Below are 13,501 nucleotides of genomic sequence, written 5' to 3'. Positions count from 1 at the left end.
CGCTTTGCCTCGTTCCCTCATCGGAAGCCGAAGTCCTGTCCCGGAGCCGCGGCACTCGGAGCGCTTGGGGAAGATTACAGCAAAAGGGCCGGCAGAAAGAAGAGCAACCGCTGTGAAATCGCCCTCTACAACCGCTAAAAGGAAGTTGCGGAGAGGAGGGTGGTGGCCTCTTCTCCCAAGTGACAGGGGACAGGACAAGAGGGAATGGCCTCAAGCTCCGCCAGGGCAGGTTTAGGCTGAGTATTAGAAAGAAATTTTTCACGGCAAGTGTCATCGGGCACTGGAACAGGGTGCCCAGGGAGGTGGTTGAGTCACCTTCCCTGGAGGTGTTTAAGGCACGGGTGGACGAGGTGCTAAGGGGCATGGCTTAGTGTTTGATAGGAATGGTTGGACTCGATGATGTGGTGGGTCTCTTCCAACCTGGTGATTCTGTGACCTAATTGTCCTCTATAACTACCTATAAGAAGGTTGTAGAGAGGTGGATGTTGGTCTCTGCTCCCAAGTGACTGGACAAGAGGGAATGGCCTTAAGCTTTGTCAGGGGAAGTTTAGATTACACATTGAGAAAAAGTTTCTTCACAGAAAGGGTTGTCAAGCACTGGAACAGTCTGCCCAGGGAGGTGGCTGAGTTGCCATCCCTGGAGGTGTTTAAAAGGCACGTAGATGAGGTGCTTGGGGATACGATTTAGTAGTGAACAGGTACAGTTGGGCTTGATGATCTCAAAGGTCGTTTCCAACCTAACGATTCTCTGATTCTCCCTGAAATAGTGAGTAGTTCCCATCTGGAGCACAGGGGTTTACTGTGTTTCCGTTTCTAAATCAGGGTGGAGGTTACATAATATTTATAAGTTCTAATATCTTAACCAGCTATCTGAAAGCTCAAGTATGCAGGAAGATTTGCACTGCCTACTGCTATCTGTAATCCTTACAATCCATATCAAGTTTCAGTGCCTGAGTGTCATCAAGGTAGAGCTTCTCACTGGTAAAGCATGCTAAAAGCACTGACATGTTACCATAAATCACTTCTAGTTATGAAACAAAGAAAAAATCACCCTATTAATTGCATCCTCTGTTTATAACGAGGAAAAGTTACCTTTGGACGACCAGAAGCAAAAAAAGCCAAAAAAAAGACAGAAGCTACGGACCTAAAAATTAGAAAAATACTTGTGAGAAGTGAAGCAAAGAAGCTGTAGTTTGAAGTCGCACTTTAATCTGCTTTAATGCAAGATAACGAAATGTGTTATCTGATTCATAACTTATAAATTAATTTACCATCTATTTCACCATTTTTAAAGAGTTGGTACTTAATGTTCAATGTGAAATCATTAGGAAAATTAAGTACCTACTCTTCATGGCATTATAGGTTACCTACTGTAGGCCTTTTGGGAAAACGTGTTACAGATTAAAGTATTAAACTGTCCTTAAATCATCCAGTAAGACAGGCAGAGGTCAGCTGTTCTGATGTACATTACTGTACTACGTTAATTGTACTTGTGTCTATATGTGGAATAAACTTGTAGTGAAAAACAAAACAAGGTAAATTTGGTACTTAAGGAAATTAACTAGTTAGCATAAGAAATAATAGAACAGGTTATGATAGATTGTATTAGCTTACTGCTATTTTGTTATGAAGTTCTTATCAAACTGCTAACTAGATCATAGCACTGCAAGAAACATGATTAACTTTTATACAGAAAGCATAGAATATAAAGCCAAATCAAACAGACTTTCATTGATCCAACCCTTTATACTTGTCATTTGTCATATCACCAGCTTGTCTGGCACCTAGATAACATTTCTGAACCACTATGATTCTATTTCTCCCCTCTGTTTTGCAAAAAAAAAATGTGACAGGGCTTAAGAAAAGTATAGAGAGAATAAAGTCATAGGATCATAAAATGGTTCAGGCTGGAAGGGACCTTAAAGATTGTCTAGTTCCACCCCCACCCCTGCCATGGGCAGGGACACCTCCCACCAGACCTGGCTGCTCAAGGTCCCATCCAACCTTACCCTGAACACTTCCAGGAAAGGGGTTATCCACAACTTCCCTGGGCAACTTGTTCCACCGCCCTCATCGTGAAGAATTTCTTCGTAATCTTTAATCTAAATCTTCCCCCTTCCAATTTAAAGCCACACCTTTCATCCTATCACTACATACCCTTGTAAAACGTCCCTTCTCAGCTTACTCGCAGACCCCCTTTAATGTACTGGAAGGCAGTGATAAAGTCTCCACAGAGCCTTCTCTTCTCCAGGCTGAACCCCAATTCTCTCAGCCTGCCCTCATAGCAGAGGTTCTCCATTCCTCTGATCATCTTCATAGGCCTTCTGTGGACCCATTCCAACAGTTTCATATCCTTCTTATGTTGGGGATTCCAGAACTGGACACAGTACTCCAAGTGGGGGTCTTAGGAGAGCAGGGCAGAGAGGGAGGATTCACCTCTCTCGATGTGCTCGCCATGATTCTTTTGATGTAGCCCAGGATACAGTTGGCCTTACAAGCTGTGAGCACACATTGCCAGCTCACATAGAACTTCTCATCAATCAGCACCCAGTTTTTGGGGTGTGAAACTGATGTTGAGTCAACCTTGTTCTCTACTAGCACAGCTACACATGAAATTCTCCTGGGTCAGAAGTTAACATAAAAAAGACTTATTCAAATGTAGGTGGAAATTAAAAACTTGTAAGGGGGAAACAGGGACCTTGCTCATCCATCCTCCTTGGCCGTTACAAAAGTATGTAAAACAAAAAATCAACAATCACATAAGTGTTTTATATACCAAATTAATGGAGTAGCCAGGATTACTATCCAATTATGAAAGGTCTGACATACTGTAGCTTATTGCCTGGCTTTGCAAATGTACAAAGAACCCCCAAAATAGCCCATGGAAGACTCTAAAAAAATTCTGCAAATCTTAAATCCTGTGAGGACTCGCTCACTTAAATTAGAGCATAAGTAATGCTACAACAGTGTAATACATTAAGGTATCTTGGCATACTTTGATTTTTTAGTGTGCACATCTGATCATGCTCACCTGTCTTCTTCGGACACTCACTGGGACATCCAGTTTACAAAGCCCACATTTAATTAAAATTGCTTTGATATATTTGTAGCACCTACATTTTCTAGTTTTACCTTTAATTTAGCTCATATCAACTATCACAGATAGTGGTCAGAAAACAAATTTTGCTTATCCTAACAACTTTCTGTCTTTGGCTCAGTGGATAATGTTTATGAGCTCCATTTCGGGTATTGCTTACTCTGTTTTTTCCACAAAATATAAAATCGTGATTTAATTTTTTTTTGTTATCTTTCGACCCATACATGCATATAATATACAACTGATTACAGATTTTTCATCCACGGAGTATCACACTGGGATATTGCTTTACTTGATGTAACTGCAGACCAATGTGCACTGCTTTAATGGAGAACTTATTCTATTTTTAACAGTTAATTGTTAGTTCAGAGAGATAGCTTATGCTTAGTAGTATGTTTCTGGTTTCCATAATCTTAATTTGGATGATTTATGAAAGTATTTTACCAGGTCTCATGTAGTACAACACAGAATTTTCAGATTACTTAAGAGTTCCATATGCTTGTCAGTCAGTTATGCTTGGGTTTTTTTACCAAAATTACTGTATTTGAAATATTTGTCTTTTTTATACTAGGCAGAGGAGAAGCCATGCAGTAAGTACTTCTGCTTGTAAAGGTGGGAAACATAGAGGAACTTCAAAGCTGGTTTATACTTGTTAAGAACATAGCGATTAATAATAAAGAGTCTCTATTTTGTATTTATGAGGTGCAGTTTAATGTAGGATCCAATACAGCAGAAAACTATGTAAGACAAAGAGAGGATCAAAGTCTCATTATACTGAAGGGAAGTCAATGCAAATAACACGTGAAAGTTGTTTAGAAACCCATTCAGTACTTGTCCAAAACATTTACTTTCATACTTTACAGTCTCTCTCTTACTCACTGAATTTAGAACAATAGTCACTTTCTTTGACTAATTTGGATCTCCTTTTCTACCACAAGTAACCCTTTTTCCAGAATTATTTACCTGCAAAATGCATGGAAGAATTACAGTGAGCACAGTATTTCAGAAGCAGCTATTTCTTCTCTTTGCTTTTCTACTGTTAGAACTTTTAATACTATTTAAAATCTTTTTGGGGGCTTAGATTTTTGTATTAGCAATCAGTAAGGGAAAAAATAGGAAACTTCAGAGACTCTACTCACTCTTCAGAATATTCCACCTGTAAGTGCAATAATAAAATTCTATTTTTTTGTGATATATTGTAAACATTCAAAATGGGAAAAGTGTTCCTATGAATAGCATTATTAAGTTACCAAATAATTCAAGGTATTAAAATCTGATACTACCATGCATGAATTAATTTCTTGTCCCAGCTAACCTGACAGTTACCAAATAGTAAACAAGAATTTAAAAAAATAGGTTGTTTTCCTTTGAACCAAGAGTATGCAACACTTTAAACACACTTCTAATTGTAGCTTAATACCAGAAATAGTTTTAGCGATCTGATAGATTCAAGGAATAAAAAAAATCTTGTTTCAAAACATATAGTCCAAAGTACTGTCCTTTTGTAGGGTTTAATTTTTTTTTTAATGCCAAGAAGACAGTTGCCCCTTCAGTGCAGCTGTTACTGGTGAAGATCATTGATTAGCTTGAAGTCAATGACAGCAAAAGAACTCTCAGACTGCTCAAATGGGAGATGGCATGAATAATCCTCCGAATATCTCTTGCACACACAGCATGAAGTTTGGACACATACATCTTTCCCTCATCTTCCACTGGTCTAATGTATCCACAATGAACTCTATACTGATCAAAAAGCACAATAAAGCGTACAGAATTCTGGACCAGTGTTTTTATAACAGCAGGTCATCATGAGCACAAGAATGACAAACACTTGTAAATGGCACATAAGAAAATTATCTTGCTTGTGGCTTGGAGAAAAGTTGTGCCAACCATCTGGCACAGGAGATCTCCCAAATGACAAAACCATCAATAAAGGCACATTAAGGTTTACGCCATATCTCCTCAGGCCCAGTTCTCCTGAAAGGACTCAATTCCTTAAATAAAGGGAAAAAGCAATAGTGTTTGCACATAAGAAACTTTGTAATGATACGATTGAATGATTTTGACAAGATGACATGACCCCATTCACATCTTGTGAATATAAAGTAACAGCTGATTAAATAGTAAAGAGATAATACACTACAGAATTAATATGCACATTAAAAATAGTATTGAAAAATAATTGAGAAAGAGGATAAATATTTAATTTATCATCTGCCCTTTTTCTACTTCTTTTGGGATCAAACAGTTTCATTATTCATTATCACTGAAATCTGAAAACAATACTACTCAAGAGTAGATAACACAGATTCTATTACAAAAGTCACACATAGAATAAGCTGAAGATACTCAATTTCAGTACTTAAGTCGTGATGTTTATGAGAGATCTCTTAGGGCATCTATTGGGGAATCTTAGTATTGCACTCTAAAGAAAGGAGCCTGTATAAAGGGAAAGAAAGAAGGAATGAGTTCCTTTATTTTTTTTAACAGACTTAAGCAAAACCATTAATTTTAATGTTTTTCTCTTCTAGGCAGTCCTCATTTGATTTTCTAGAGCATTTAAAGTAAACATCCAAGTAAGAAAACTATTCTAGCACTGATCCTGAACACTTCACAGCTGAAAGTATTCAGTGATGGAAGTATTCACTGTATATTTCATAATTTGGCAGCTCATTCAAGATTGTGTATTTAAATATGTAATAAGCTGACCATACCATTCTGTTCTTATCAAGAAAGCTGAAAATTTATTTTCCATGAAAAAGTTTACTGAAACCATAAGAAATGTCACCCATAAGGATTAGATATTAAGAATGACAAGATTTTTTTTTTTTTATTAGGCTACTTTAGTCTTTAAATTGGTCTTCTAACCTATTTAGATACTTCTATGGTAGTAACCCCTACATCTTTACACATTTGCCATGTTTTTTTTGTGTCCACTAACATTAAATATTCTCTGTTCTGTACTCCGTTTCCTCAAAGTTGCACCCAAAAGTGATTTCTGGAGACAGATGCTGTGTAGCTAGGAGTTTTACCTAGTTTGTGATAGGATAGAAAATAATTGTTTAACTTGTTTTACAGAAAGGGTAGCTTTTGAAATTATATTAATTAAGTTGCATGCCTCATCAGATAGGATTTATTTTTAAGCAGAAGTTCTATAAGGACCTCTGTCTTTCCTTACATATTTTTATGTTTTCCAAGACACAGTGACCTGCGACACTTAACCTCAAGCTCTAGATAGAACTGTCTGAAACCTTGTCATAATAACACCACCAAACTAAACAAACCCACACCTGACTTGAGGCTGAGGCACACTGGCTAACCATTAATATCTACTATCACTTCAGTTTAGTTAACTCCCCCCGCCCCCGTAAAAATCCCCTTGACCAGCAATGGACAAATTGTCTCAACAAGATACAAAGACATTCTTTTGTACAGTCACGGCAAACTGCAACCTAAAATATTATCTTTTCAGTTATGATATGCATTATTACAGCAATGATTCTTCACAGAATTTTTAAAAAGCCATGCAGACCCTCAGTGGCAGTGTTCAAACATCAGGTGCACTCAAATGCCCTATGCAATCTGTAAGCACCCATGAATTTTCTGATCACTGTGCAGCTAGAGAATCATTCCTCCTGCAATTTGAGAGTTCCTGCATTTGTCCTAATTCTACATTGTGGAGATGAAGCATGATCACTTGTTTCTGAGTGAGTTTTTGCTCAGTTATAAGCCAATCTAAATAGTGGTTGCATGTCTAAAACACAAGTCTATAATGAATATACAGCAATGTGTAACATAATTGACTCCTAGCCATATATCTCATCATATATCTGTTCCATCCCACGTTCTACTAAGAATATAAAGCATCCTGTTCTTCAAAGAATGCACTTACTTACTTTGAAGCAAGCAGGTCTCTGAAGTCCAGCATCTACGCAGGGTAAGAGATATATGATAAAGTTCTTGAGAACAAAAGAATATGGAAGGTTCATAGGTACAACTTACCCTGTCCTTCTTTGAGGGCAATCAGCCTGTCCCAGAAGAACATAATGAATATTTTAAACGGGGCAGATATTCTGGCTTATTTTCTTTGTGACTTCAATACTGCAGAGTTTTCCACTTCTCTGGGAGATAAATTTCATCAGAGTTCATACTGGTATTGCAACAACTAAATACGGTGGAGAATGAGGTGCATTTTTACACGTCAGTTAGTCCACAGTTCGACTCACACAGAAGCCTTCATTGTCTCTCCAGACAATGTTATAACAATCTGAGTGAATCATAAAATGAAAACCAGAACAGAATATGGAAATTTCATCCCTTGCATCCTAATCTCTCCTTTTCCCCTTGAGTCTACTTTTTAACAATTTTGCCAATGATCCTGTGAATGAGATGATGTAAAAGTGCTAGCGTGCCAGTTTCACATTGGCAAATCCCAATGGCAAAAAAATATATCTTCATACTCCTTACATATGATGTGGTGCCTGGGGAAAAAAATAAAGCTGTAGTCTTATATCCTGCATCCATTTAATTGCATTTTCCTTTCCTTTTTATAGGTCACTCTATAAACTCTGACATTCACAAGAAACCACCTTACTCTGCCTAATTACCTTACTTGAAAATACAGGATACATTACTCCTGTATACTTCCACAAAGAAAGAAAACATCAATGCCCTCCGATTTGCTTAAATGGGAAAAAGATTACTCAAGGGCCAAGCTGTTTAAGCAGTCACAAAAGAAATCTGGGGCACTGCGGGGATCAGAAGTTTCCCATTTATTATTCATTCTTAATCATATGATAATCTTGCCTTGTTAATCAATGTGTAAATTTAAAAGCAGTGATTACAAATCATCAGTAGTGATGATCTAATATTTTAGTGTAATAGAAAGAGACACACAACTAAAGTTCAAAAAGTTGAGAAAAATCACAGCATGTACTTCTTTTGTTAATGGTACTGCGTGCATGATATAATCCAATAGCATTGGTTCAGTAAAACTATTTATATTCATTGTAAAATATGTTTGCTGTGCTCAGTTGCTCAGTATGTGCTAAAGAATATATATGCACTGCATTCTTTCAATATAAAAGCCCAGAGATATATACAGTACACTGTACTGTCCATGTTTTGGCACAGGATTAACATACATGCCACACTTCTACATTTGCCTCTCTGCTAAATAATTTGCTTGTTTTCAGGCAGGAAGTTAATATCATTCTAAAGTTTCTGAATTCATAGATTTACGCAGTTCATAATAGACATTATAAAAATATATCAGGCACTACTTCTAAGTATAGATGCTTAAAATATCAAGTGTTATGTTACTGTTATGTTTAAGGTACCACATTGGAAAGATTTAATAAAAGACTGTTAAGTTCCCAATCAAATCACATGGTTTGAAATGCAGGTGCAATGTGCATACTCAATTTGCACTTCTCTGTGAGCATATATATTCTAGCACAATCTGTCCACACAGACCACAACTGATTTTCCCCAGCAGCGCTCTATCCAGTGAGTAGATATGTGTGAGACTATGTCTGCTTTTAAAAACTGTTTTCTTAAGGCACATGTGATTACTAATCACTAGTGAAATGTTTGTTTTTAGTGACTTACAAAGCACCAAAGAGGCTGAAGAGAAGTTTCAAGGTAGCAACCAACTGGATAAACTCAGAAACTCTCTCCTTGCTCTACCTGCAGTTGTGATGTCCCTTTCACAGCATCTTTTGCAACTGGTAACATTTCCTGTAGCAGGTATTTTAATTCCAATGTAGTGGTATCTTTCACAATCTTGCTGGGTGATGGAGAAATATCAAAAGCTGCAGTTTAGATGGAGTAGTGTGGACAATGTAAATTGGCTTACAACCAGTGATGAAGGGTAGAAACAGGACTCACATTTTCAGAAAAGGGTATTTCTTGAGAGAAACCCCAATGGAACACCCAGAGAGTTTAAATGGCAAGATAGGATCACAGACAAAAAGATTCTGAAGACAGCTAAGTACAAGAAGTAGAGATAACATGAGTGACAAAGAAACAAAAAGAAGAGTTGGGGAATAGAAGAAAGCAGAAGGAAGAAGGTTGACAGGCAAAGAACAGAACTAAATTTCTGGGATAAGTGGAAGGGCTACATAAGGGTGAGAAAACTCCATGTATGTGGAAAGGCAAAAAGAGATACAGGATGGCCACCTCGTGTTTCTCCTACTTTGTTTTCTGCAAAGTACTTCGCAAGAATTTATTCAAAAGGAAAGAAGGTGAAGAGAAAGTTTAAGGGCTGAATCACTAATGGTTCCATCCAAAGGATGGGAAACTAAACAGAAACTATTACTCTGGAAGTAATAAGGAACTCGGGCAACTCAGTTTCAGCATCTGTTTGGTAATGACAACAATTTGCAAGTCATATTAGAAGAAATCCAATGTAAATTAGTAATATTCATAATCATCTCTTAAAAATTGCCTACAGGTGATTTATTCACCTAATATATTCCCATATAGATTTGAATAATGAATATGTTTGAGAACCAGTGATTTGGCAAATACAGGAATGGCAAAAACTAATGAGTTATTCATGTGATATATTTGCTCAGCTCTGTTAGGTAGTGCTCCAAAAATAAAAGGGGGAGGGGAGGAATCAACAGGAGAATATCTGTTCAAATGCATTTCAGTACTCTGCACTTCTTACAGGCTTTACCAAACGTAATGGAGCTTGTGGTGGAAGCAGCAACAGCATGACTGCATAGTGGATAATTACTCCACGTGCTTCAAAATAAAATCTGTTATGCTCAAAGTTGCGTTAGGTGCCAAGCAGTACAAAGGCCTGTTAGAAGACTTACTTAGACCAGCCATAAACACATAGCAAATGACATTCTCTTATTTAAAACTTCTTTTCACATAGGACCTTATTGTAGTCTAACTCCCCGTAGACGTAAAACAGAATTAGTAACTGTGAAATTCTTATCTATCCCACTTGTGACTGCTGACCCCATCCGTGCAACATGGAAATACCTCAGCAGCCAGTTCAACACTAGGTCAGGTACAGGTGCCAGTTTAGTTGTAGTGGCAAAGCAGACTAAGATAATACGTAACTTATCTGTAGTGCAGCTTTTTTAGTATAAACATTCTTTGAAATGGTTTTAAACTGAAACACAGTATTAAACTGTGATACGATCTTTTGTTGAGATTATGCGCTCACTCTTTTCTAGATTTGATGGTACAATTGTAGTCAGCGGAGTAGCCTTACTTTAAACCAGAACATGGAAAAGCAAAGCCAAGTTCCATGTGCTCTGTATATACAAAAGTATTCAGAAAAAAACTTCAGAAAAAGCAGAGTTAAACAGTTCAGGAAAGATGAAACTGATATAACTATGTTCAAACACTAAAAGCAATATTACAGCAAGCACTTTGATTTGCTGCCTGTGGATCCATTTAACAAAGTATGCAGCTAGCTCAGTGGATCTATTTGACTACGTATGAAACAGTGCACGACTGCATACATAACAGCGTGATAGTTACAAAATAAATCCTAGCTGAAAAGTATAATAAAGTGTATTGTCACATAAACAAAGCCACAAAGAAACTCAGATTATTTAGGCATATTTTGATGCATGGAACTTAGTTTTACTCAACTCTGTGAAGTATTTTCCAAGTTCACTTTCAAAGAACTACACTTCATGCTAGGATGCCGTGATGCCATTCAAACCTGTAAGCAATGACTACTCAGTAAATCTCCCCCGAATGCAAGGTCAGTCTGCTTAAAATTCTAGCCTGACTTTCAAGTCTTGATTTAAAGCTCTCATTCATTACCCATCTGAAGCAATTAATTGATTGTAATTCAATCCCAAATAAGGTCACCACAAAAATTGCCCTTATTCATTGAGTGCACCCTTAGCAAGTTTGTGGACGACACTAAGCTGGGTGGAAGTGTTGATCTGCTGGAGGGTAGGGAGGCTCTGCAAAGGGATCTGAACAGGCTGGACCGCTGGGCTGAGTCAAATGGCATGAGGTTTAACAAGGCCAAATGCCGGGTCCTGCACTTGGGGCACAACAACCCTGTGCAGTGCTACAGACTAGGAGAAGTCTGTCTGGAAAGCTGCCTGGAGGAGAGGGACCTGGGGGTGTTGGTTGACAGCCGACTGAACATGAGCCAGCAGAGTGCCCAGGTGGTCAAGAAGGCCAATGGCATCTTGGCTTGTATCAGAAACAGTGTGACCAGCAGGTCCAGGGAGGTGATTCTGCCTCTGTACTCCGCCCTGGTGAGACCGCTCCTTGAAACCTGTGTTCAGTTCTGGGCCCCTCACCACAAGAAGGGTGTTGAGGCTCTGGAGCGAGTCCGGAGAAGAGCAACAAAGCTGGTGAAGGGGCTGGAGAACAGACCTTATGAGGAGCGGCTGAGAGGAGAAGCTTGGAGGTTTAGCTGAGAGAAGCTGAGAGGTTTAGCTTGGAGAAGAGGAGGCTGAGGGGAGACCTCATTGCTCTCTATAACTACCTGAAAGGAGGTTGTAGAGAGGAGGGTGCTGGCCTCTTCTCCCAACTGACAGGGGACAGGACAAGAGGGAATGGCCTCAAGCTCTGCCAGGGGAGATTTAGTCTGGACATTAGGAAAAAATTTTTCACAGGAAGGGTCATTGGGCACTGGAACAGGCTGCCCAGGGAGGTGGTTGAGTCACCTTCCCTGGAGGTGTTTAAGGCACGGGGGGACAAGGTGCTAAGGGGCATGGTTTAGTGTTTGATAGGAATGGTTGGACGCGATGATCCGGTGGGTCTCTTCCAACCTGGTTATTCTATGATTATACATATCCAATATTCTTCTAAATATACTAATAAGCAGCCTGCAGAGAGTACATTGTATATAGGTCAATATACACAGCCCATTTTGGACAGACACATTTTAATATAGTATTAGTAAAACTATCGTAAGGGATACTTCAGATTCCATCTCTGAATGAATTCAATAAAATTCACACTGCTCCAAGCTGAGTTTGATTTTTTTCCCACTGATTTCACCTTGCAGGTTTTGGAACTGTTATCTGGTTTGGAACTCAAGGATGAATAATCTATAGATACTTTTGCATCAATGAAAAAATCCACTTTTGCAAGTAATCATTATTATATATTCCTGATAAAATCTTCCAAACCTCCAAGAAAGCATAATTCTATTGATTATAGGTGTAGTGCCATGGTTTCTATTCAGCATGTGACTGAGACTATTCTTCTATTGCTTCCTTCAACAGACTCTGAAAGCAAGGAGACAATTATTTTGATATGCAAGCATCCAATTCTTCACATTTTTATTTTGGCATTATTAGCCTCCAGACTCCTTTAGAGTCTAACTGAAGATTTAGATATCTAATTTTAAGCAACAAGACTTGAAGAATAATAGTCCCTGTTCTACTTGAGCTCTTCCAGCAGTGTTTGTTTTGATTATAGATGTAAAATAATTAGAAACCCCTCAATATGAATGTTTTGTTGTATTTCAGTAAGCCTTATCATACTCTAATTTGCCTTGTTCTGTATAGCTCAAAATTGCTGGCATTAGCAACTGTGGTTTTTATTTGAAAACTGATTTTTCTATTATGTTTTGTGCCTTTTCCATCAAACATGAAATGGGAGAAACTATTTGGTGCGCTATAATATATCTGTCATGTGCAGTGCTCTGTAAATTAAATTTAGACATGTAATCTGTGTTATTGAAAAAAATTAATGCATGGAGCAATCTATGCATTAATAGACATATATTAAACATTAAACATTCTATATTAAACATTCACTCTACATTGTTTTCCTCCTTTCTTTGCAAGTTTACATGACTCAATAACAATGCACATAAAAGAATCGTATGCAAAGCCGTAGGACTCCATTGAGCAATCCCGATCAGAATTTTTAGAAAAGAAATTACTCTCTTGAGAGATGTGGGCATTTCGAATTTCATCCTTCATTCCAACTTAGATGAAAAACTGAAGTTGTTTACTTTCAGAGCTTGACAGCTACTTAAAATGAATCATCTAATCATGTATTACTTCCTTGCAGAAGATGATGAATATTTTCTGGGGTTTGGCTAGCTGAAGAACTAAGGAAGCTTTCCATCTATTTTTCTCCCAGCTATGTTAAAACAGTGCTATAAAAACACTATTGACTTTGATCTTCTTTTGGTAATAATAATTAAATTTTGATGAACTCAAATACTGAAAGCAACACATTTTCAGCACACGTAAAAATATAATCCTCAACATTATAGCTGTATTGCTTTCACCTTCTTTCCTGAATTCTTGACCCTTTTTATAAGGGCCTAATTTCAGTGTTGTTTAGAGTTTTTGGGAAGCAATAGGTATCTAACACTCTTCCAGGTGTTTTAAAGCTGCTGTCCTGGCATCACTGTCCTTGTAGGGCTGCAGTAGCTGTTATCTGTTTAGTTTT

The sequence above is a fragment of the Phaenicophaeus curvirostris genome, chromosome 4 (genome assembly GCF_032191515.1).
Source record: "Phaenicophaeus curvirostris isolate KB17595 chromosome 4, BPBGC_Pcur_1.0, whole genome shotgun sequence".
NCBI lineage: Eukaryota > Metazoa > Chordata > Aves > Cuculiformes > Cuculidae > Phaenicophaeus > Phaenicophaeus curvirostris.
Note: the sequence above shows the minus strand (reverse complement) of the source record.